At 37.6% G+C, this 27,766-nt stretch overlaps 1 protein-coding gene across 1 annotated transcript in view; it reads right to left on the reverse strand.

Annotated features, from left to right (window-relative positions):
• Positions 1 to 26,850, reverse strand: part of EYA3 (EYA transcriptional coactivator and phosphatase 3) — a gene marked incomplete at its 5' end in the record, with an annotated part of 100,537 nt that extends 73,687 nt beyond the window's left edge. Inside the window, one exon of the mRNA XM_079697795.1 lies at positions 26,799 to 26,850. The remainder of the gene's footprint in view (positions 1 to 26,798) is intronic.
• Between the last annotated feature and the right edge of the window lie 916 nt (positions 26,851 to 27,766).

Here is a 27,766-nt window from a genome sequence, read left to right on the forward strand (position 1 = left end):
GTCTCTTGCAGAACAGTACTTAGTAGTGTCAGTGGGGATGATACTAAATACTAATTTGGGCTTCACAATCTACAGAACACTTACAGTAGGTTTCAAACAAGAAGTAAACAAAGGTTTATTCCAATACCTACAAATTTCTTACTGAAAATTAGGCAAAAATAATAATGAACATCTTGGAGGAGAATAACACAGGCAATTAAGGAAGATCTGCCCTACACCAGTCTTTAAAATCAATTACAGTGGGGAGGATAAGAGACCTATCATATACTGAGCATATAAAACCCACTAAGTATTTTTACATTCGTTGCCTTACTTAATTTTATCTCCACAGCCATTTTAAAACATAACTGGTACCATCCTCATACTATGAACAAGGCAATTGGGATTCAGAGATTTAAACAATCTGCCTGAGAAGAACAGCAATGATGTTTTCAGACTAAAGTAGAAATATATCAAAGACAGTAGAGGAGAGTGCTGATGGCTGTGCAACATTGTGAATGTACTTAATGCTACTGAATGGTATACCTAAAAATGGTTAAAACTGTTTATTTTGGGCTTCCCTGGTGGTGCAGTGGTTGAGAGTCTGCCTGCCGATGCAGGGGACACGGGTTCGTGCCCCAGTCCGGGAAGATCCCACATGCCGCGGAGCAGCTGGGCCCGTGAGCCATGGCCGCCGGGCCTGCGCATCCAGAGCCTGTGCTCCGCAACGGGAGAGGCCACAACAGTGAGAGGCCCGCATACCGCAAAAAAAACCACAAAAAACTGTTTATTTTGTTATGTATACTTACCACAATAAAAAAGAAAAAAAAATACAAACAGACCCAAGACTAGAAAGAGCAAAATAATGACCAAATCCAAAAAGTGCTCATAAGTGGAGAAAATCATTATTTAAAAAATATTGTCAGGGGACTTCCCTGGTGGCACAGTGGTTAAGAATCCACCTGCCAACGCAGGGGACACAGGTTGGATCCCTGGTCTGGGAAGATCCCACATGCCACGGAGCAACTGAACCCATGTGCCATGACTACTGAGCCCATGTGCCACAACTACTGAAGCCTGCAAGCCCTAGAGCCCACATGCCACAACTACTGAAGCCCGTGCGCCTAGAGCCTGTGCTCTGCAACAAGAGAAGCCACTGCAATGAGAAGCCCACGCACTGCAACAAAGAGTAGCCCCCACTCACCACAACTAGAGAAAGCCCGCGCACAGCAACAAAGACCCAACGCAGCCAAAAATAAATAAAATTAAAAAAAAAAAAGGTCAGGGCTTCCCTGGTGGCGCAGTGGTTGAGAGTCCGCCTGCCGATGCAGGGGACACAGGTTCATGCCCCGGTCCGGGAAGATCCCACATGCCACGGAGCAGTTGGGCCCGTAAGCCATGGCCGCTGAGCCTGCGCGTCCGGAGCCTGTGCTCCGCAATGGAAGAGTCCACAACAGTGAGAGGCCCGCGTACCGCAAAAAAAAAAAAAAAAAAAAGGTCAGAAAAACCAAATATCAATGTGGAGAAAAACATATCCACACCATACACTATGAGTAATTCTAAATATATGAAAAAACAATAAGCTTTCAAATAATTTTGGAGAAAACAGAAAGGCATATTTGTTGCATCTGTGGGAAAGAGATAAAATTTGGGACAATGAAGGAAAGCATAGCAACAGATTGACAGATTTGGTTATGTTAAACATACTTTCATGCAGTGAAAAAATAACAAATCTAAGATTAAAAGGATATGACAAATGGAAGCAATGCCTGCAATAATTGTGACAGATAAAGCGTAATGTCTACAATATAAACCCAAACAGGGCTTCCTTGGTGGCGCAGTGGTTAAGAATCCGTCTGCCGGACTTCCCTGGTGGCACAGTGGTTAAGAATCTGCCTGCCAATGCAGGGGACACGGATTCGAGCCCTGCTCCGGGAAGATCCCACATGCCATAGAGCAACTAATCCCGTGTGCCACAACTACTAAGCCTGCGCTCTAGAGCCCGCAAACCACAACTACTGAAGCCTGTGTGCCCGGAGCCTATCCTCCGCAACAAGAGAAGCCACTTCAATGAGAAGCCCACACACCGCAACAAAGAGTAGCCCCCACTTGCCGCAACTAGAGAAAGCCCACACACAGCAACGAAGACCCAACGCAGCTGAAAATAAAAATTAATTAATTAAAAAAAAAAAAGAATCTGTCTGCCAATGCAGGGGACACAGGTTCGAGCCCTGGTCCAGGAAGATCCCACATGCCACGGAGCAACTAAGCCCATGAGCCACAACTACTGAGCCCGTGTGCTGCAACTACCGAAGCCCATGAGCCTAGAGCCCGTGCTCCACAACAAGAGAAGCCACTGCAATGAAAAAGCCCACACACCACAACGAAGAGTAGCCCCCGCTCGCCGCAACTAGAGAAAAGCTGCGTGCAACAACAAAGACCCAACACAGCCAAAAATAAATAAATAAAATAAAAATAAATTTTAAAAATAAAAAATAAAATAAACCCAACCAGTTCAACATTTACTGCTCATCTGTTATGTGGCAAATGATGACTAACATACACATCCATGAAAGGATACAAACAGTTTAAGTAACAACCAAGATCAAATCAGCACTTTGGAAAAAAGATTCTCACTACTAACTGAATAAATTTTAATATTTTTAAGATACCACTTCACACTTATTAAATTACCAAAAATAAATCTAAACAATAAAACCTAAAGTTATGTGGGCCATAAGAACAAAATAAATATTCAGGCACTGCTATAAAATTGTATGTATATTCAGACTGTCTCTGGTTAGAGTATAAAAGAGGTCATAAAATTGCCCATGGCCTGAATAATTTTTCTTGGATTTTCCCCCCAAAATTAAATACAGGAATAAAAAGCTAACTCTATTTTAAAAACTGAGTAAGTTTCTTGTTCACAGTAATGAAAAATTAGAAACAACCAACATGTGGAGAATGATTTACCTAAGCTGTAATTCTATATTCTATATTAAATGAAACTGCAACCTATTTCAACACAAGCTCATTTAAAAGAGGAAAAAAAAGTAAGATTTTACATTAATTACAGCATAATAATAATATAAAATATAAAATAGTTTAATAAAAATCAAAAGCAGGGCTTCCCTATTGGTGCAGCAGTTAAGAATCCACCTGCCAATGCAGGGGACATGGTTTCGAGCCCTGGTCCAGGAAGATCCCACATACCGCAGAGCAGCTAGGCTCGTGCACTACAACTACTGATCCTGAGCTGTAGAGCCCACAGCCACAACTACTGAACCAATGTGCCACAACTACTGAAGCCCGCATGCCTAGAGCCCGTGCTCCACAACAAGAGAAGCCACCACAATGAGAAGCCCACACACCACAACAGAGTAGGCCCCACTTGCCACAACTAGAGAAAGCCCACGCGCAGCAATGAAGACCCAACGCAGCCAAAAATATAGATAGATAGATAGATAGATAGATAGATAGATAGATAGAATTGAGCACACAACCCTCCCTTTTAAAATTACATTCCTAATATTAACTTAAGCTATTTATCCCTTTTCTTTCATTAAATCTCAAACTATTCTGTTACATTAGTTTGACCTCACGGTCATACTCTTACAAGTTTTTAAATGTTTTAAATTTATAAACTCAAAACTTCTTTTTCACTACTGTTAACTGGTACTTTAAGGACTGTCTAAAAATCCTAAAAAGATTCTTTTTTTAAGCTACTTTTTAATTTCTTGTACAATCTAGCAAAAATAACAATTTGATTTCTCTTTATAGCCATAAGTCTTTAATTTACAAGACACAAACTTCAATCTATTGTTAATCAAACAGGTAATTTTAATTATACGGGATATAAAAATAAATTATTTTACCATTTCTAGTCAGAGATGAGTATCATGGTTTTGGAAAAACAAAATATCTCCTAACCTGCCAAAACCTCAAAGTTATTAGTGAAAGAGTTCCCTGCTTCATTATTAATTAATAATTAATAATTCTTCAAAACTACTTCTCTGACCCCTACTGTGTTCTGTAAATCTGGCAGTTAACAATTCTGTCAAAACTACTAATTTTCCTTTGGTCCTAAGATTCCTGTGGAATCTTGATCCTAAATTCCACAATGGCAGAGACCGCCTTCTTTTTAGTATCTGAGCACACATAGCAGGCAATCAATAAATATTTGTTCAACCAAGTACAATTTCTAGGCTCTTGATTCCTCTAAATATCTACTTTAAACCAGTTCATTAAGAACCTTCAATATATTTAGAGGCACAAAAAATTCAAATCTTCACTCTTCTCATTTCTCACCAGGAATGCCTAAGTCTTTAATTCTTTACAAGGTTTTATTAACTGATTTGAAGAACATCATTTTGAAGTCTGTGTTAAGTGAAAAGTTCCCTTCAAATAAAAAAAAGGACTGATATGCTTTAAATCAAATCTTAGTATCACATACATAACAAGGGATCACAACACATGCACTACTTACTTAGAGGTGAGGAGTTAGGAGACCTTAAGTTTCTGTCCCTTAATAGGCTGAGAAAGGAAGGAGGGAAGGAAGGAAGGAAAAGAGGGAGGGAGGGAGTGAAGGAGGGAGGGTGGGGAGAGAGAGAGATCAAGTATGAAATCACCTTCCCCAGACACAAATATACACAGCTAACATGAAACATTTCTGGCCAAAGATGGGTCCACATCCTAATCCCCAGAACCCATAAATTTTACCTTATTTGGAATAAAGAGTCTTTGCAGATGTATTTAAGGATTCTGAGATGAGGAGATTATCCCAGATTATCTGGGTAGGCCATAAATGCCATCTTAAGAAAAAGGCAGAGAGAAATTTAACATCCACACACATACACTGAGGAGAAGGCGATATAAATATGGAGGCAGAGACTGGAGTGATATGGCCAAAGAATGCCAGCAGTCACTAGAAGCTGGAATAGGCAAGAAACGGATTCTACCCCTAGAGCCTATGAAGGGAGTGCAACCCTGCCAACACCATGATTTTAGACCTCTGGCCTCCAGAACTGTGAGAGGATAAATTTCTGTTGTTTTAAGCCTCCAAATTTGTGGCAATTTATTATGGCACCCACAGGAAACTAATACTATTTGTAAAGAAGTTTATTTTGGTTTTCATTCGTTTTTGCTATTACCTCTCAGCTTGGGTTTCTTGGCCATTTGACCACTGAATGAAACACATAAGCTGAAAACAAAGGTAGGAAATGAAGAAAAGTATGTAAATAAGAAAACAGAACATGATTATACATACAGTTGCAAAAATGCTTCCAAACATTAAGAAGAATAAAAAGCTTTCCAAATAATTGGACAGTTTGCCTAACAGAAATGTCATACTACAAAATTAGCATTTTCCTGCTTTCACTCTGGGTCAAATCCTAAATTTATAGTTGAAGAAATTTCCAGGTAACATAGTAAAACTGGTGGTCCCAGGTGTTTCATGGATCTTGAGACGCCTTAGTGATCCATCTAATGCCTTGAGAACAAACAAGTATTAGTATCTGTAAGATAGCATTTAAAATCAGCATACAATCACTGTACTGGACTATTTGATGTGTTCTGCTTGGGGCAAAGAAAATACTGCTAGAGCTAAACCTGAAAGATATACAAGTCCTCCTTTCCAGTTGGTCTTGAATAACTTTCTTAGGCACACTATGCCTCAAGATTGAAGCTCATATTTTTCTATTTTGATTAACTGAAGTTCCTATTTTGTATTTCTTTCATGAAGTCATTTCATGATATCTACAGAGTAGTATGCTTCCTCATAAAAGCATTTACTAAACATTTAACTTAAAATTTTGTAACACTGTGCTAAGCACTGTATTAAGAACATTAATAAACAGATTATAGAATGATACTGGATAATCAGAAATTTTTGTCATTAGAAAAACATGACTTTTCTAACTAAGCAAATACCTCTTTTTGGAAGGGGCATATACTTCTTTCTTTGGAGCTTCCTTTTTTGTTTTTCTTGAATAGAGCCCTAGATTTCTTTCTCAACATAAAATATTCATAGAATATCTGAAACCAGAAGAAAAACACTAAAATAAAATGGTAGAATATGTCAGGTGTTTTAAGACATATTCTGAAATAAATCATAATTAGTGTGTTTTGGCTGCTTTCAAAAATTTATGTCAGTGTTGAAAATGCCATTTAACTAAACACTAAAATGTATATATCAGACAGAGTAAAAATATAAAGGCTTCATTAATTTAACCAATAAAAGCTGTTAATGCTAACTTCAAGCAACAAAGTAAACAAGAAGAGTAAATTTTAGGAACTTACTCTTTTTCTTGATAAAGACTCTTAATTGAAACAATTTTCCCAGAGGCTATTATTTTCTGGTTGGTCTAAAATGAAGGGATCAAATCTACAGAGGCCAGCAATCTCAAACTCTGGAACCTCCTCTGAATGCAACTCAAAAAGGACTATGCACAAATTAAACTTAATCACTAAAAGAAAAGTATACGCTTTCCAAACAAACTTCAGGGTAATGTTATCAAAGTTTTTTTAAAAAATGATATTTTAATTTAAATTGCATTAAACACATAAATTAATTTAGGGGGAAATGATGAGTTGACAATATGTGTTCTCCTATCTAATAACACAATATGTTTTTCCAGTTACTTAATCTTTTTTTTTAAATGTCTCTTAGCAGATCCTCTACGTTTATGTTGGCATTTTATCTTTTCGTTTGTTATATTTTTTCATTTCTAAAGAAATTATTTTTTATATATAGGATAGTTGTTGATATTGGTACATTAATTTTGTAAACTCCCACGTTACCAAAGTCTCTTATTGTTTCTAACAATGAGAATAGTAAGATGGTTGATCCTTGAGTTTCACGTATATATTTTCCCCAGCTGCATAAAAATAGCTTCTCTTTCCCCAATATTAACTTCTTTATTTCTTCTTCTTACCTAATGATATTGGCTTACACCTCCACTATAATATTAAGTAACAGTGCTAATTGTTGGGCATCCTTTTCTTGTTCCTCACAATAATAAAAATACATCTAGCATACCACTACTAAGCATGACATTGGTCAAGTGCTTTTTTGGCATCCAAAAAAATGACCATCTGGTTTTTCTCTCGACTATTAATATAGCATATTACTAGATTTCCTAATATTGAACCACCTATGCATTTGGTTCAGAGATGAAACTCTGGCATTGTAGAATATTATTTTAATGTACTGTTGAATCTGTTTTCTAGTACTGAATTTACGATGTTCAATAACTGCCTCTAATTGTTTTAAATGAACACCCTGAGAGGGGAAAGGCTATTTGTACAGGGTGAGCTCCAGTCAGGTCAAATATAGTCTTGAGATTGAGGTCTTTCAAGGAACCTCCAGACAGGTCAAATAATGACAATTTTCTGGGAACAGGGCTGTGAAGGAGCTCCAATCTTGTTCTGCCCCTTCCGGTGGCTTCCAGGTTGCTAGTTTTCACCATGACTGGGGGCTGCTGGTTTCCAAAGGCTACTATGGAGCTGGAGAGAGGAGAATGGGAACAATGCAAGCTAAAATGCCATACAAAGTTCACTGTTTTTGCTGAGATTCAGCCATTTTTCTTGAATAAATGTTCAGATTGCTGCAAGCCTGTAGTTAATTTTCAGAGTCCTGAAAGAGTTGATTCTGACTATTTTTGCCAGTATTCTCACTGCTTTTATGAAGGAGAATTTTCAGAGGTTCTTACTCTGCTATTATTGTTGACATCCTTTGCATTTCAATTCAGCTCAATCTTTATACTTATTAATTTGCTATTCATACTTTCTGATTCTTAAAATTTCAATATTTACATTTCCTTTTTCATTTCCTATGAAATTACTAATGATGCTTATCTTTAAAATCTCCTTCAGTTTATACTATTCACTATTTTCTTTAGTGTTGGAAGCATTTCGTACCCCTCTTGCATAGAATTAATTCTTCTTAAATGGCTGATAAGTCTAGGTTAGTAGTTCATATCTGTAGTCAGGAATTTCTTTTCTTTTTTTTTTAAATAAATTTATTTATTTCTTTTTGGCTGCGTTGGTTCTTCATTGCTGCATGCAGGCTCTCTCTAATGGCGGCGAGTGGGGGATACTCTTCGTTGCGGTGTGCAGGGTTCTCATTGCGGTGGCTTCTCTTGTTGCAGAGCATGGGCTCAAGGCGTGCAGCCTTCAGTAGCTGTGGCACGTGGGCTTCAGTAGTTGTGGCTCACGGGATCTAGAGCGCAGGCTCAGTAGTTGTGGTGCACAGGCTTAGTTGCTCTATGGCATCTGGGATCTTCCTGGACAAGGGCTTGAACCCATGTCCCCTGCATTGGCAAGCAGATTCTTAACCACTGCGCCACCAGGGAAGCCCCAGGAATTTCAACTAAACAGTGTATCCTCAGAGTGGGTGAGAATCTTTGTTTGTATATTATTGTATGCAGGTTCTAGTTATATATATCCACTTCTAATAACTATGGAAGAGGGGTGAAATATGCAGTTGGGCAGTGTCTGCAGGTCACCTGCTTTCTGGATATGAATTCCTTCCTCTTCTGAACATAACATAAATTACCAGGGATATCTCTAGTCTCCCATGCCAGGACTCTAACTTTAGAGAGTAGCTATCATAGCTTTATCTGGGGGAGAAACACTTTGTTAGTTAGTTAGCTACTCACTTTGCTTTTTGCTTCCGCTGCTTTTGGGTGGAAGTCTATAGTTGCTTCAGGCTGTGCTTGCTTCTTTCTCTAATCTCCAAATTCATTCATTCACTTACAGAATATTTATTGAGTGTCTACTACGTGCCAGGCACTAGTTTAGATACTGGGAATTCAGTGATGAACACAAAGTTCCCAGCCTCAAGGAACTTATATTCCAAAAGGAAGATAAACAAATACATAAGGTAATACAATTTAACAAAGTAATAATACTTTTCTTTTTAGATCTTTTTTCTTGATGTGGACCACTTTTAAAGTCTTTTATTGAGTTTGTTGCAATATTGTTTCTGTTTTATGTTTTGGTTTTTTGGCTGCAAGGCACATGGGATCTTAACTCCCTGACCAGGGACCGAACCTACACCCCCTGAATTGGAAGGCGAAGTCTGAACCACTGAACCACCAGGGAAGTCCCCAAAGTAATAATACTTTGGAAAATAAAACAAAGGAAGGACTCCTTCCCATCAGGAAGCTTGCACAACACTCTCAGATAGCCTCATCCACAAGAGGGCAGAGAGCAGGAGCAAGAAGAACTACAATTCTGCAGCCTGTGGAAGGAAAACCACATTCGCAGAAAGACAGAAAAAATGAAAAGGCAGAGGACCATGTACCAGACGAAGGAACAAGATAAAACCTCAAAAAAACAACTAAATAAAGTGGAGATAGGCAACCTTCCAGAATAAGAATTCAGAATAATGACATTCAAGATGATCCAGGACACCTCGGAAAAAGAATGGAGGCAAAGATCGAGAAGATGCAAGAAACATTTAACAAAGACCTAGAAGAATTAAAGAACAAACACCGGGAAGAATTAAAGAACAAACAAACAGAGATGAACAATACAATAACTGGAATGAAAAATACACTAGAAGGAATCAATAGCAGAATAACTGAGGCAGAAGAACGGATAAGTGACCTGGAAGACAGAATGGTGGAATTCACTGCAGCAGAACAGAATAAAGACAAAAGAATGAAAAGAAATGAAGACAGCCTAAGAGACCTCTGGCACAACATTAAACGCAACAACATTCGCACTATAGGGGTCCCAGAAGGAGGGGAGAAAAGACCCAAGAAAATATTTGAAGAGATTACATTCAAAAAACTTCCCTAACATGGGAAAGGAAATAGCCACCCAAGTCCAGGAAGCACAGAGAGTCCCAGGCAGGATAAATCCAAGGAGAAACACGCCGATGCACACAGTAATCAAATTGACAAAAATTAAAGACAAAAAAAATTATTGAAAGCAGCAAGGGAAAAACGAAAAATAACGTACAAGGGAACTCCCATAAGGTTAACAGCTGATTTCTCAGCAGAAACTCTACAAGCCAAAAGGGAGTGGCAGGATATATTTAAAGTGATGAAAGGAAGGAACCTACAACCAAGATTACTCTACCCGGCAAGGATCTCATTCAGATTCGACAGAGAAATCAAAAGCTTTACAGATAAGCAAAAGCTAAGAAAATTCAGCACCACCAAACCAGCTCTACAACAAATGCTAAAGGAACTTCTCTAAGTGGGAAACACAAGAGAAGAAAAGGATCTACAAAAACAAACCCAAAACAATTAAGAAAATGGTACTAGGAACATACACATCGATAATTACCTTAAAAGTGAATGGATTAAATGCTCCAACCAAAAGACACAGGCTTGCTGAATGGATACAAAAACAAGGCCCATATGTATGCTGTCTATAAGAGACCCACTTCAGACCTAGGGACACATACAGACTGAAAGTGAGGGGATGGAAAAAGACACTCCGTACAAATGGAAATCAAAAGAAAGCTGGAGTAGCAATACTCATATCAGATAAAATAGACTTTAAAATAAAGAATGTTACAAGAGACAAGGAACGACACTACATAATGATCAACAGATCAATCCAAGAATAAGATACAACAATTATAAATATATATGCACCCAACACAGGAGCACCTCAATTCATAAGGCAACTGCTAACAGCTATAAAAGAGGAAATCGACAGTAACACAATAATAATGGGGGACATTAACACCTCACTTACACCAATGGACAGATTATCCAGACAGAAAATTAATAAGGAAACACAAGCTTTAAATGACACAAGAGACGTGATAGGTATAACTGATATCTATAGGACCTTCCATCCGAAAACAGCAGATTACACTTTCTTCTCAAGTGCGCACGGAACATTCTCCAGGATAGATCACATCTTGCATCACAAATCAAGCCTCGGTAAATTTAACAAAATTGAAATCATATCAAGCATCTTTTCTGACCACAACGCTATGAGATTAGAAATCAATTATAGCAAAAAAAAAAAAAACGTAAAAAACATAAACACATGGAGGCTAAACCATACGTTATTAACCAAGAGATCACGGAAGAAATCAAAGAGGAAATCAAAAAATACCTAGGGACAAATTACAACGAAAACACAACAATCCATAACCTATGGGATACAGCAAAAGCAGTTCAAAGGGGGGAAGTTTATAGCAATAGAAGCCTACCTCAAGAAACAAGAAAAATCTCAAATAAACAATCTAACTTTACACCTAAAGGAACAAGAGAAAGAAGAACAAACAAAACCCAAAGTTAGTAGAAGGAAAGAAATCAAAAAGGTCAGAGCAGAAATAAATGAAATAGAAACAAAGAAAACAATAGCAAAGATCAATAAAACTAAAAGCTGGGTTTTAGAGAAGATAAACAAAACTGATAAACCTTTTGCCAGACTCATCAAGAAAAAGAGGGAGAGGACTCAAATCAATAAAATTAGAAATGAAAAAGGAGAAGTTATAATGGACACCACAGAAATACAAAGCATCATAAGAGACTACTACAAGCAACTCTGTGCCAATAAAATGGACAACCTGGAAGAAATGCACACGTTCTTAGAAAGGTATAACCTTGCAAGACTGAACCAGGAAGAATCAGAAAATGTGATCAGACCAATCACAAGTAATGAAATCGAAACTGTGATTTAAAATTTTCCAACAAACAAAAGTCCAGGACCAGATGCCTTCACAGGTGAATTCTATCAAACATTTAGAGAAGACCTAACACCCATTCTTCTCAAACTCTTCCAAAAAATTGCAGAGGAAGGAACACTCCCAAACTCATTCTATGAGGCCACCATCACCCTGATACCAAAACCAGACAAAGATACTACAAAAAAAGAAAATTACAGACCAATATCACTTATGAATATAGATGCAAAAATCCGCAACAACATACTAGCAGAGTCCAACAACACATTAAAAGGATCATACACTGTGATCAAGTGGGATTTATCCCAGGGACGCAAGCATTCTTCAATATATGCGAATTAATCAATGTGATACACCACATTAACAAATTGAAGAACAAAAACCATATGATCATCTCAACAGATGCAGGAAAAGCTTTTGACAAAATTCAACACCCATTTATGATAAAAACTCTCCAGAAAGTGGGCATAGAGGGGAACTACCTCAACATAATAAAGGCTATATACAACAAACACAGCACACAACATTCTCAATGGTACAACACTGAAAGTATTTCCTCTAAGATCAGGAACAAGACAAGGACATCCACTCTCACCACTATTATTCAACATAGTTTCGGAAGTCCTAGCCATGGCAATCAGAGAAAAAGAAATAAAAGGAATACAAATTGGAAAAGAAGAAGTAAACTTGTCACTGTTTGCAGATGACATGATACTATACATAGAGAATCCTAAAGATGCCACCAGAAAACTACTAGAGCTTATCAATGAATTTGGTAAAGTTGCAGGATACAAAATTAATGCACAGAAATCTCTTGCATTCCTATACACTAATGATGAAAAATCTGAAAGAGAAATTAAGGGAACACTCCCATTTACCACTGCAGCCAAAAGAATGAAATACCTAAGAATAAACCTACCTAGGGAGACAAAAGACCTATATGCAGATAACTACAAGACACTGATGAAAGAAATTAAAGATGATACACACAGATGGAGAAGTATACCATGTTCTTGGATTGGAAGAATCAATATTGTGAAAATGACTATACTACCCAAAGCAATCTACAGATTCAATGCAATCCCTATCAAATTACCAATGGCATTTTTTACAGAACTAGAACAAAAAATCTTAAAATTTGTATGGAGACACAGAAGATCCCGAACAGCCAAAGCAGTCTTGAGCGAAAAAAAACAGAGCTGGAGGAATCAGACTCCCTGACTTCAGACTATACTACAAAGCTACAGTAATCAAGACAATGTGGTACTGGCACAAAAACAGAAATACAGATAAATGGAACAGGATAGATAGTCTAGAGATAAACCCACACACCTATGGTCAACTAATCTATGACAAAGGAGGCAAAGATATACAATGGAGAAAAGACAGTCTGTTCAATAGGTGGTGCTGGGAAAACTGGACAGCTACATGTAAAAGAATGAAATTAGAACACTCCCTAACACAATACCCAAAAATAAACTCAGAATGGATTAAAGACCTAAATGTAAGGCCAGACACTATAAAACTCTTAGAGGAAAACATAGGCAGAACACTCTATGACATAAATCACAGGAAGATCCTTTTTGACCCACCTCCTAGAGAAATGGAAATAAAAGCAAAAATAAACAAATGGGACCTAATGAAACTTAAAAGCTTTTGCACAGCAAAGGAAAACATAAACAAGATGAAAAGACAACTCTCAGAATGGCAGAAAATATTTGCAAATTAAGCAAGTGACAAAAGTTTAATCTTCAAAATTTACAAGCAGCTCATGCAGCTCAGTATCAAAAAAAAAAAAAAACTCCACCCAATCCAAAAATGGGCAGAAGACCTAAAGAGACATTTCTCCAAAGAAGACATACAGATGGGCAATAAGCACATGAAAAGCTGCTCAACATCACTAATCATTAGAGAAATGCAAATCAAAACTACAATGAGGGGCTTCCCTGGTGGCGCAGTGGTTGAGAGTCCACCTGCTGATGCAGGGGACACGGGTTCATGCCCCAGTCCGGGAAGATCCCACATGCCGCGGAACGGCTGGGCCCGTGAGCCATGGCCACTGAGCCTGCGCGTCTGGAGCCTGTACTCCGCAAGGGGAGAGGCCACAACAGTGAGAGGCCCGTGTACCGCAAAAAAAAAAAAAACAAACAAAACTACAATGAGGTATCACCTCACACCAGTTAAAATGGGCAAATCTACAAACAATAAATGCTGGAGAGGGTGTGGAGAAAAGGGAACCCTCTTGCACTGTTGGTGGGAATGTAAATTGATACAGCCACTATGGAGAACAGTATGGAGTTTCCTTAAAAAACTAAAAATAGAATTACCATAGGACCCAGCAATCCTACTAGTGGGCATATACCCAGAGAAAACCATAATTCAAAAAGACACATGCACCCCAATGTTCACTGCAGCACTATTTACAATAGCTAGGTCATGGAAGCAACCTAAATGCCCATCAACAGACAAATGGATAAAGAAGATGTGGTACATATATACAATGGAATATTATTCAACCATAAAAAGGAACGAAATTCGGTCATTTGTAGAGACATGGATGGATCTACAGACTGTCATACAGAGTCAAGTAAGTCAGAAAGAAAAAACAAATATCGTATATTAACACATATACGTGGAACCTAGAAAAACGGTACAGATGAACTACTTTGCAGGGCAGAAATAGAGACACAGATGTAGAGAACAAACATATGGACACCAAGGGGGGAAAGTGGTGGCATGGTGGTGGCGGGATGAATTGGGAGATTGGGATCGACAAATATACACTAATATGTATAAAATAGATAGCTAATAAGAATCTGCTGTATACAAAAATAAATAAAATAAAATTCAAAAAAACAAATAAAATAAAATTGGTTGTGGTGATGGTTTCACAACTCTGTGAATGTAGTCAAAACCAATGAATTATATACTTTCAATAGGTAAATGGTATGGTATGTGAATTATATCTCAATAAAGCTGTTACCAAAAATACAATAAATAAATAAAACAAAGGAAGGAGTAGAGCAAGACTACAGGGGAGCTGTTTCAGATTTGGTGATAATTCCTCTGAGGTGGTAACAACATTTCAGCAAAGATGTGAAAAATCAAAAGTAGAAAACTAAAAGATGTAAAAGAGGGCCTTCAGAAGGAAACAAGTGTCAAGAAACTAAAAGGAAAACATCCTGATATGTTTGAGAAATAGCAAAAAGGCTGATGTTATTAAGTGAATAAGCGGTAGGAAATGAGTCCTGAGAAGCAGACAAGGGCCAGGTCACACACAGCCTTGTAACACATGATAAACAGTTTGGGGAGGTAATGGGTGCTTCAAGCAAGATAGTGACATGATTTGATTTATATATACTAAATGCCACAGGGAGAAGAGACTATAACGAAAGCCCTCCCCAGGCAGATTGTTCCATATGTTTGGAAAGCATTTCTCTGGGCTTTATCCAGGGGACAAACACCAGAAGCTCAAAATAGAGCAAGGGCCGGGAAACTGATGAATACTCCAGGCACTCCTTCGTTCTTCATATTCATTTACTTGGAGTCTGGTATATTTCTGAAACTTCTACATATACTTTCCAATGTGATTTCTTCTCCTAGTTTCTCTATCAATCCAATCTCACTGTTTCCTATCCTTCAGAAATTCACTGAAGTCTATCAGCTGATGGCAATCTTTCTCAAGTACCACCTTTAAAAAAACTTACCTAACTTATCTACTAACACATTCACTCAGAGTCCTCTGTACTCAAGAGTCCTGCTAAGTAGACACAAATATCCAGCAGACCTGCACGCAACTGACCTCCTTTAAGGCTCCCTTTAAAGTAACCCTAAGAGAGCCTTTTAGCTCTCACAATTCAGGCATCAGCACAAATCACATTTCTGTGGCCAAAAAAACTGCAAACAACCACACCTTCTCTGCTGGACTTCCTGTGGACAGACAAAAGCCATCACCATGTTGGTTAACTCCCTCCATAAATAAACAGCCCGGCCAACTGACTGTGGTAAAGTTGGTGAATTCTTCTGGCTACTTTATTTGGGAGGCATGACTAACACATCACGGTACTGTCAGCTGTAGGAATATTTATAGCAACTTTACACTAAACAGAATACTATCAGAACTTACTGAGAAAGAATATTTTAAAAAATACATTTAGGCTATACCAAATTCTTAACAGGAAAAAATATTTTATCAGGAATAGATTCTCCGAAAAGAACTGTTTTTACAATTTCTAACCTTATTTCTTGGAAAATCATCCTTTGAAGTTGTCTGTAAAATTATCCTTAATAAAAATTAACACAGGGCTTCCCTGGTGGTGCAGTGGTTAAGAATCTGCCTGCCAATGCAGGGGACACGGGTTCAAGCCCTAGTCTGGGAAGATCCCACATGCCGTGGAGCAACTAAGCCTGTGTGCCACAACCACTGAGCCTGCACTCTAGAGTCCACAAGCCACAACTACTGAGACCATGTGCCACAACTACTGAAGCCCACGTGCCTAGAGCCTGTGGTCCACAACAAGAGAAGCCCGCGTGCCGCAACAAAGAGTAGCCCCCGCTCGCTGCAAATAGAGAAAGCCCACGCACAGCAACGAAGACCCAACGCAGCCAAAAATAAATAATAAAATAAATTAAAAAAAAAACTTTTCGGGCTTCCCTGGTGGCGCAGTGGTTGACAGTCCGCCTGCCGATGCAGGGGACACGGGTTCATGCCCCGGTTTGGGAAGATCCCACATGCCGCGGAGCGGCTGGGTCCGTGCGCCATGGCCGCTGAGCGTGCACATCCGGAGCCTGTGCTCCGCAACGGGAGAGGCCACAGCAGTGAGAAGCCCGCGTACCACAAAAAAAATAAATAAATAAAATAAAAAAATAAATAAATAAAATAAAATAAAAACTTTTCCCCACAAGCTTCCAATAAAATTGAGAGATAGCGTTCCACAGGAAAAATTCCAAAACCACAGTATAAAGTATTGAGAAGGAACAAGTTCATCTGAATTAGAGTGTCATAATGACCTTAATAATAATCCAACAGTTCTACTACATTCCTTCCAACCCTCTTTGGACCTCTCTTCAGTTTTTAGTAATGTGTCAGTCACAAAGCATAAGAGTTTCTCTAATGCATGGAGATCCAGACTCCATAGAACTCTCAGCCTCCAAAACTTTATCTCCACCCTCCTTTAATCTAAAGTTAACATTTCTAAGAGAATCACATTTTTTTCTATAGGTGCTGTGGCCTGACACATGGTATACTCCAACATGAATGTTCTATAAATGTGTCTATACTACCCATTTTCTAAAGTCAAAATTCTATATAGCATTCTATATATCCTTCCATCACATGTATCTATCAATCCACTCTCCAGTATTTGAACAAAACTTACTACACGCTACATTAACAGAAGTGAGTCTTTTGAAATGAATGTCTTTAGCTCTCAGAACTATAAAATCTAGGTACAGATCTTTTATTAATATTTTACTTCGAATTTATTTATTCCTTCAAAAATCCATCAGCCAAAACACCATCACACATAATTTCAGGGCTGTCATTCAGTACACAGAGTAAAGAACAGTGAAGTAAGTTTTAACACTTGCTATTTTACCCTTTTCAACATAATTCATCTCTGTTAGAGGCAGGCTTGGCAAGCTTGAAGCATGAACTCTGGAGTCTGACTCTTAGGTTCAAATCCCAGTTCTGGCACTGATGAGTGGTGTGGGAGCTTAGACAAGTTATTTAACTTTTCTGAGCCTCATTTACTTCATCTGTAAAATGGGAAAAATAATAATTAGTGTTTTTCTCATAAACTTGTCATAGGTTTAAATGAGTTAATATCTATAAAGCTCTTAGAATAGTGTCTGGCACATAGTTACGATGATATAACTGTTAAAGAAAAATAAAATAAAGAAATATCTTAGACATAAGCTAAACAGACTCAGGACAGAAATGTGGTCTTCAGTGAAAGTCAATTCATTAGTTCCTCTTAGTTTTTCAAAGGGCAAAATATTGAAATTATTAAAGGTAAGGTCCAGGGACTTGCTTGGAGGTCCAGTGGTTAAGACTTCACCTTCCAATGCAGGGGGTGCAGGTTCAATCCCTGGTGGGGGAGCTAAGATCCCATATGCCTTGTGGCCGAAGGCCAAAAAACCAAAACAGATGCAATACTGTAACAAATTCAGTAAAGACTTTTAAAATGATCCACATCAAAAAAAAAATCTTAAAAACAAAACAAAACAAAACCCAACAACAGCAACAAAAAAGGTAAGGTCCAAATAACAAGAGATTGCTGTGAGAGATTAAACAAGTTGGGCCTATAGCTGATGCTCTTTGTCCCTGGCTTTGATTCCAACACTCTGCACAAGAACTTCCTTCCAAGTCCTCAAGGAAAGCTGTTTTCAAGCTCCTGGGCAATAAAACATTGAATATCAATCACGTCCTGTTACTTAGCAAATATGAACTCATCATGGTCACAAATACTTTCAGGAGATCCAACTGTGAGTTGTGAGTTACTAATAACTAACATTTATGTAATGTTGTTTATGGGTCAGGCACTGTTCTAAGTACTTTACATATATTAACTCTTTTAATCCTCTCAATAAGTCTGTAAGATATGTACTATTTACTATTATCACCATTTTACAGATGAGAAAACTGAAGCATAGAGAGTAACTCAACCAAGGTCATATACCTAATAACTCACCAACCTGGAATTCAAGCCCAGGCAGCCTAGCTTCAAAGCCTGAGGTTTTAAAACATAGCTTCGTGCCTCAGTACAGAACATCACAGACAGGACTAATGATTTTTAAAAGCTGACCAAGTTAAAAATATATGCTGGGACTTCCCTGGTGGCACAGTAGTTAAGAATCCTCCTGCCAATGCAGGGGACACCGGTTTGATCCCTGGTCTGGGAAGATCCCACATGCTGCGGACCAACTAAGCCCGTGCGCCACAACTACTGAGCCTGTGCTCTAGAGCCTGCGAGCCACAACTACTGAGCCTGCGTGCCTAGAGCCCGTGCTCCGCAACAAGAGAAGCCACTGCAATGAGAAGCCCGTGCACCGCAACGAAGAGTAGCCCCAGCTCACCGCAACTAGAGAAAGCCTGCGCACAGCAACGAAGACCTAATGCAGCCAAAAATAATTAATTTATTTATTTAAAAAAATGTATGCTATGTCATGCTACAGTCACCAATAGCCAGAACTCACAAGCCAGGTAATGAGAAGATACTAAGAAAGCCAGTTTTCTTCTTTATTCATTCTTCTCCCAGGCCTCCCAAATAAATATGAGTTAATACAAGAGAAATGCTTTAAATAGTGCCTGGCACATAGTAAGTGCTCATTACGTGTTAAGAGGAGGTAGTGGTAAAAACAGTAATGTATGCCTGCTGACCCTGCCTCACTCTAATAGCTGTGATATGCTAGGAACTGTTGATATCTCTACCATCTTTCCCCCTTTATGATTAGAGGAAATGAATCAGGATAATAAATAAATACGGTCCACTGTAACAAATCCTAATGACTCTTCAATTGTGTTATTTTGACCTGACTATATACACACTCCTTGGCTCTCTTTTCTTGGTTTACAAAGACTGGAATGGGGCCAGAAAAAAGCAGAATAAAGCAGCTTTGTAACCTTTTGATTAGTTGCCAAGAGCAGAAGCAAGGTTTGTAAAAGGAACTTAATCAAACTAAACTTTGACTGTCAGATGGAAACTAGAAAAGGATTCTAATGATAAAAGTTCTACACATGACCAAGCATTGTCAACCTCATGATTCTGTATCACTGCAGTTTTTTAAATGATGTGCCTAGACACAGAGTGAAGGACAGAGGTGACAGTAACAATAATTGGGGCAACAGGGTCTCCCTCTCTCAACTGTTCTGCACTATTATTTAGGTTAAGAGATTAAGAAAATCAAGATATATTTCAGTGAAAAAAAACCTAACAAACCCAAACATCTCCAATTCCCAAAAAACAATACTGGAAAAAATCTAGCAGCCACTAGAATTTTTCAAACTGCAGGTTCAACACATTACTGGGTTATCATATCCATTTAGTGGATACCAACAGTTTGTTTTGAATGAAATGTAATTAAACAAAATAAATAGAAAATATTACAATGCATCACCAATAGTAAAAATAAATATTGTTTCATGAAACGTCTGTTTCAATTTTAAATATTAATATGTACATATATGTGTATAAGTATTGGATGACAATGAAAAATGCATCTTATAGTGGGTTGTGATCAAAAAACTTTGAATGCCATTTTACCCAAAGATTTTAAGAAACTGACCAGGGACTTCCCTGGTGGTCCAGTGGTTAAGACTCCATGCTCCCAATGCATGGGGGCCGGGTTTGACCCCTGGTCAGGGAGCTAGATTCCGCATGCCACAGCTAAAGATCTCGCACACTGCAACTAAGACCCCGTGCAGCCAAGATAAATATTTTTAAAAAATTAAAAATTAAAAAACTGACCAGTCAAAAAGGAGGGAAATATCCACTTCAAGCTACATGTGAAAGAACACTCAAAGTTTTAGTGGTTCTCTAAATTACAGTTTTTTAAAGGCAAGCCTCTGAAAATGAACAAAAAAGGAAAAAGGAACCATCTGGGTAAGAATCAATAGTTTACCATAGTTATTCCAAATAAGTACCAATTTCATCGAATGAGACGTACCAACACTAAATAAATATTACTAACAGGAGATAAACAGAAATGAGATAAAGCAAAGATTTTCAGTTCATCTAGCTATTAAATACCACACCAACATGACAGATGGTGCATAAGCAAAAGCTCTAGTACTCACTCTCAAGAACACTTATTTTTTAATGTTATGTAATCACTGCTTCCTAACCTATAGCAAAGTTAAGAACTGATGAAAAGGAAAAACAGATTTGAAAAACTCAGTGAAGTAATAACACACTGATTACTAGGGTATGTTTTCTAATAAGATATGTATGTACTCTTTTGTATCCTAAAATGTTCTCTAAATTCTGAAATATTTCAAGAAAAAATCATACACATGCATTTTGGATTATGCTGTCAGTAAAGAGAGTGAGATTATCGTATTAATATAATCAATCTAGTAGGAAAAAATTAACATCGTTGTGCTAAATTAAAATGCCCTCTTATTTTGAAAAAAGGAGGAACAACAGGTGAATCTGACCTAAATCTTTTTCAACTACTACGGAAACTAAAGAATAAGTTCAATTCCACCTAAGAGCTAATCATTCTAATTTATTCCCATAGTAACAGTGCTGATAGCAACAAACTACCAATTTTCCTGAATTCAGTAATTGCTACATTATTAAATTTCAGGTGAAAGGAAACTATTGAAATTTTAGAAAATAAACTGATTATCAAACCCACATATAAAAGAGAGTTGCTTTTGAAACAAAAATCAAATGTTTAAATCAAAGTAAAGAACATTCTAAATACCAGTAAGTAAATCATCATAGCAAAGCTTACACTTTTCAGCTCAATAACAATACTTTTCTGACAAGAGGAAAAAAAAAATCAAGACAAAAGCTACTATTAAAAATCAGTGCACTTAATTAACATGTCTGAATTAATAAAGGGGGTTTAATAGTATGTAAGAATGAAAATAAGTAGTATCCCTAACCAAGTGTCACTTCTGACCAGAAACAACAGTTGTTTTTTTGTTAACCAGATTCCATGATTCTCAATTGTATTCAAAAATACTCAGAACATGTAAGTCCCAGGCTCTTCCATTAAGCTGCGCTCAACTGATATAAAATCATCTCCTTCCCTTAGAGATGCAACAAAATTTTTAAATCTGGAAATAATAAAGTACAAAAAAGTAACAGTAATATGATTAACAATATTCTAAATGATTATTTGCATTTTTATTTAAAAAAGGAATTGTTTTATGAAAGTACACCTCCTCTTTTCTAAAGTAAAAATAAAAGGACTAATTTAAATATATTACTCTAAACATGGTAGTCCTAAAGAAATGGATGCACTTAATTTTGTACAAATTTCCAAATCTCAAAATGAGACTAGAGGTAAGTCAGAAATTTCAGCTTTAGTCTTCTGTTTTATATTTCAAAGTTGTTAAATTCATATTGGGGACAGTAAGATTTCAGAGTTCAAGACTATTACATAAATTTATTTAATATTCGGCAAATCAGAGGGAAAAAATTAATGTCAAGGGGTAAACATTTTAGTAACATAGAATGCATTTTATTAAATAAACTGCCTTTTCTCCAAATAACTCAAAAGTAATTAACTTCCATATGATAATTTTTTTAAGAGGGAAGGATATGGATATTACTTGCTTTCTTAATATGTGGTTTTTGCCATCTAAGAAACCTAGGTAGTAAAGGGTTTGCAATTTGCCTTAAGCCAGCATTTATAAAAGGACCAGGTAAAACCCCTCTCTAATGTTCCCAACCAAATGCAGTATTCTTCTGTTTCAGAGAAATGGGATTCTTTAACTGTTTTAACCTATGAAGGAAGAAATCATTAAACTAGTAGAACTTTGTACAAAAAGGTCATGAACTCTGGAGCTAGAAAAACTAAGTTCAAATCCACCTCTCCTGCCAACTAGCTGTGTTACTTTGGGCAAATTGTGTAACTTCTGTGCCTTGGTTTTCTCATTTGTAAATGGAGATAAATATAGTACTTAATTCATAGTGTTGTAAGGATTAAAGCGTTAATACTATATGTCAGCCACTTGGTAATTCCTGGCACAGAGTAAGTGCTACACAAAATGTGCTTTTTAAAAAAAATTACTGCTTTACCACTACAGATTTTTACAGTTCAGTTATGAAAAAGTTTCCCAAATGAAAATTATTTAATTGTATGTATAAAGACATGACTTTATTTATATTAATTAAGCTGTGATACAGATTAATGCAAGAACCTTAAACTCAAATAATGAAATCACTGAGTGTTTTGAAAATAGAAAATCATAAAATCTAGTTAAAAAAATCATATGCCGTTGTACTGATAAGAATTGACACCTTCTTAGGATTAAAGCTTATTTTCATTCTAATATGTTAAGTCTTTTTTTTTCCCTACACCCTGGTGATGCAGGTTATGTTTAGTCTTATAGTTTAATTCAGATATATCCAAATAAAGTCAAATCCAGAATCTAAGTGTAAATGCCAGCCTTGTATGTCATCTAGTTCATGTGAACTGTCTATATATGTAATATAACTGTACATAGTAGGTATCCATAAAAAATTTGCTGAAAGGAATGTATTACAAAGATTATTACTATTTCCTAACTACTATAAAACTATTTGTTTTTATTCCCTAGGAAATAAAAACAAATCTAACTAGTACAAATATTAACCAAGCTAATAAGTTAAAGTGCATCCAACACAATCTGTAGCAAGATCTTTAAGATATTAAACACTGACAGCCTTGGGCTAATCTGTTAATTAACTTACAATAAGTCAGCACTATCCACAGTTCCCCTTCTGGTTTAAAATACTACTACATATTTAAAAGGGGAAAATAGCAAAGATAAATTTTATGAAGCCCATATTTCAAATATCCTTTTAAATATACTATAAATAATAGAGAAAATACCCTAATTATTTCTACATTTAATAATTAGATACCCTAGGACTTAGGTTAATGGGATCAAATAAAAATATCAAGATGATCATGTCACTGCTGTTTGCTGTGTTCTCTGCCAATAAAACATATCAATAAGGCAGTTTTTGCTTAAGCCATATATTCTGTACAAGAACATGCACCTGTATTTTTAAGTTAATCTGCAGATAGAAAGTCCACATATTTTTCCACTTTACTATAAATATTACAATTCGGCCCCTTGGTATAAACCAATTAAATGAATGTATTGGAGACACAAGAGGGAAGGGATATGGGAACAGATGTATATGTATAACTGATTCACTTTGTTATAAAGCAGAAACTAATACACCATTGTGAAGCAATTATACTCCAATAAAGTTGTAAAAAAAAAATGAATGTGTTGGAAAAAATAAAAACTATTCTTAATATCCTTAAATACATTTGGAACTATTTCTATGTTGAACTATATTCTATGTTGAACAATTCTGAACTATTCTTCCTCCATTTAAATCACAAAGAAGTTAAAATATCCTGCTATTATATGCAGAACACAAAAATCTTTTAGACAACTACCAAAAAAGAAGTTCTATGAGCCTTTTGTCTGTAAACAAAACAAAAAGAAAGAAGTCATGGAGTGGCTTAGGCAGATCACAGAAACCATCATACCGCAAGGTACAAATGACCAGGACACTGTAAAAATTTAAAATTTTTAAAACTGCATTTTCCTTAAAACATATCCTAGGGTTCAAGGATAAAAATTAAAATATGTAAAACAAAGTACAGTAGCAAGTAAAATGACAAAATATAACAATCAAAAATAATCAAACAAAAAAACCCTGCAGGCATAAAACTAATATGCATAAATGTATTTTAAATTGAGCCATCAGGGTTACAAACTAAGACTCTGCCAAACTAAAGCAGAAATTTTTATAGAAAACCGACAGTCATTCCACTCCTGAGCTTTAAAAACAAATACACTATGTTGCCTCTAGTGATATTTTTTCCTTTGGCAGCTAAGCAAGAGGTGTAGGCTTTTCAGTAATTAGAAAGTCCATCACTGTTCTGTACAAACAATAGGACCATGAATACAACTGTTCCAATGAGACCACAGGATGTTCGTTTCACGTAAGAGCTTTTATGCAGAATTTGTATCATAATAGGCCAAAGAGATTTTAGAAGAAAAGAAAGAGAGAAAGAGACTCCCTAAGACTTTTCAACTTCTACTTCTGTACAACACAGTTTCTTTCTGGAGTCCCTCTTTGAAGGCAAAATGACTTCGGCCTTGAATTTTAAATTCTGCATCATAGATTTCTTAACCTAAAATGTTTATTCCTATGACATAAATTTTTTGAAATGAACCACTAAATACAATATTGTGCTCTCCAGCCTACAGCTTTGAAAGAACTAAAACCCATTTCTCTAAACACATGAATAGGACTTATTTGTGAAAAATGACAAATTGGGGAAAACACCACCAATTTAAACCGTGATTTCCGTATTTTATAAAACAAAGGGATAAGTTTGAACTGTTATGGTTCCCTCCAGCTGTGAACTATAGAAATCAATCTAGATTTAAACAGACATGCTGAAGAAGTAAAAAGTTCAGAAATGAAAAAGGTTGAAAGAGGGCCTTGCAGCAATCCAAATATGGGTATGTATGTACAAAAAAAAAAGGGTCCACCAGCCTGGAGGTAAGAAAACATAGAGTGTCAGCCCATATTCATTGGGGTTAGTTTTTAAAGATTGGGAAATGATGAGGCCAGGATGAACAGAAGCTAGAGTTTCCAATGTAGGTGCTGGGGAGGAAGTACTAGTAAGGAGCTTTCAAAAGGGCTTCCCTCAGCAGTGAAATAAGTCCTGAAAGCCAACCAGAAGGGTCCTTCTCTGTGGCTTCTAGGACTAATACGGCCAAGCTCCAAAGTCCTTTGCTAAAAACAGCTGAAGGGATCAGCCCAATTTTGGAATACGCCAAGGTCTATGCTATGCTTGCATATGTATATGTCTCATATAATGAGGGAGACTTTTCTATAACTTATTAGTCAAAAGAAAAGCATATGCTAAAAGCTGTATTTATTCTGTTCACTGAAGTACTAAATTTTAGAGCACACTTTACATGAGAACAGAAACTGATCACACAAAAACATTTGTAATCAAATGCTAGACATACACCATAAATATTGGAAAGACAAAAATAAAAATTATCCAACTCTGTGTCTCAAAATATACCTCAGATAATAAATTTTGGAAAACAGGACACTAACCGTTATTAAAACTAATCCCTTCATTTTAGAGATGACTGAAAGCCTACAGAGACATTTAAGAAATTTACGAGAAACTGAAGTCTCAAAATGAGAAAAAGATGGTTTTAAGACGGTGAAAACAGTAAAGAAAAAAAGAGTCAGAAGAATATGCTAAGTAATAAAGTAATGTAATGTCTGGTCTATGAAGAAACAAGAAGAAAAACAGAAAACTTGTCAATACAGTAACAATGAAGAAACAATGTATAAGAAGCAAAGATACACATGCACACTGAGTTCAACTAAAGAAAATGTACTTCGAAATTACTATAATGAACTATTTAGCAGAAATTTTTTCAGTAACAGTACACTAAAATTTTTGGCAATAAGCTTAAAAATCTGGGGCTAATAATCTCCCAAGAAACTCTGTCCTCCATCATAGCAGCTGTCCTATAAGTAAAGCCCGTGCAGAAAACAGAGCTGATCATCCCAGAACATCCGCATTTTTGCCTCAGCTGTGCATATCCATTCTCATGGTATAGAGAACAAGAAAATGACGTCCTCATGACCTGTCGATTAACAAGATGACTCAAGCCCAGTCTACCAGCAATTCCGAGTGCCTGCCACCTGTTAGCCTGCTCTAGCGAAAGCCCCCAAAACTGTGCTCCAGCGAAGAACTGGGAACGCCTTTCTTGTTCCCTGATCATGGAAACTACCAGAGTTCAGTCTAACCCAGCGCCTTAAGGAAAACTTCCCCCAGGCCGGGTAAATCTGCCCAGATCCGGGATTGGGCAAAGGCCTCCTTTAGCGAAGAAAAGGAGGGAGAACCCTAGGCGAAGCACAAATGTCACCTACTCGTCCCGGGAGGGGTAGGGGTCAAGGATGAAGAAAGTTGGAGAACCAGGACCTAGGACCCCAGAGAGAGACAGGCTCAGTTTCGCAGTGGAGCAGGGTGAGCACAACGAGGAGGTGGGCCGTCCTGCTGGGTGAAAAAACAGCAAGATCCCTGGATCAACGGTCGGGGAAGAGAGGTGCTAAAGTTAGAGTAGGGGAAAAACCGAGGGGCAGTGGCTTAGGGAAGCGCTGAGGCGAAAAGGCAAGAAACCAGGGCTTTTAAAAGGCGGATGAGGCGGAGGAAAAATAGCAAGGCGAGAGGTGAGCGGCGACAAAACAGGCTCAGCTGAGGGGAAAGAGGCAAGGCCGGCGTGGGGGGGAAGGAATGAAATGAGCTCAGGAAGCATTGCAGGGACAAGGGACAGGCAAAGAGAACCCCCACCCACAGGGGCCGGGACACAACTCTTGACCCGTCCCTCTACAGGCTGTATTCGACCGGCCGCACTCAGACCCTGTCGGCAGCGGAGACTCACCCAAAGGCTGCAGAGGCCCCACAGCAGGACATGGGGACCGGCCCAAACACACAGGAGAACCAAGCGGCTGCAGGAAACGGCAGCGTTAGTGTGACCCGGATGCGCATCCCTAGAAACCGGAAGTTGGCGGCCAGGGTCTTCACACAATCCACACCTCGTTCCAACAGAAGCCTTTGGGCGCATGTGTCAGGCCTCACGGGGAGGGGCGGGGAAGCGCCTAGACCCCGCCCACTCGGCCGTCCCGGGAGCCCCGCCCCTGGTTACGGCCCTCCCGGCCCCTCGGTGGTGCTTGGGGTGGGCAGGTTGGTTCATATGGCTCCTGGTTACCACTGGGGCCCAAGCAGCCCCGGTTAAAAAAAAAAAATACTCAGCACTCATGTTTCAAGAAGGTGTTTCAAGTTGCGTGTAATTCCTTTCTCTCTAAAGCGAAAGTGAAATGTTGGACGTATTTGGTAGATTTAGAAAAACTGTGGGAGGAAGAATCGCTAGGAGATTCTGGAAGGCACTTGGAGGGGAGGCTAGCCCAAGGTCATGGTTTTATTCCGGTATTAGTTTATTCCTAATATTGTATTGAGCTACCATTTAACTTCTATTTCGTGCACAATATTTTATGTAATAATTTAATCAGAAACAAGGCTTTTAAATGCTTCGTTAACGTTAAATTACCCCAGTATGGAAAAGGAGCAGGGTTGAATTAAGGTTTTGTGGGGGCCTGAAGTTTATTCAATTCGGGGGCTCTCTTTAAGGAAACCCACAATTACAAATACAATATTAGGTCTAAAAATGAATCTTTAGTGTTACCAAAGAAATCACAAATCACAAGTTTTTAAAATTTCATAAATAACACAAAATCCAGAAAAAGTAAACACTATTAGTTGATACACCTCTAAAGTACGTTTTTTTCCTACATTTTTTGGCTGTATCTTCTTTGATCACCTTTTCCTATGACAATTTACCAAGCAATATCA

The sequence above is a fragment of the Hyperoodon ampullatus genome (genome assembly GCF_949752795.1).
Source record: "Hyperoodon ampullatus genome assembly, chromosome: 2".
In the NCBI taxonomy this organism is placed as follows: Eukaryota; Metazoa; Chordata; class Mammalia; order Artiodactyla; family Ziphiidae; genus Hyperoodon; species Hyperoodon ampullatus.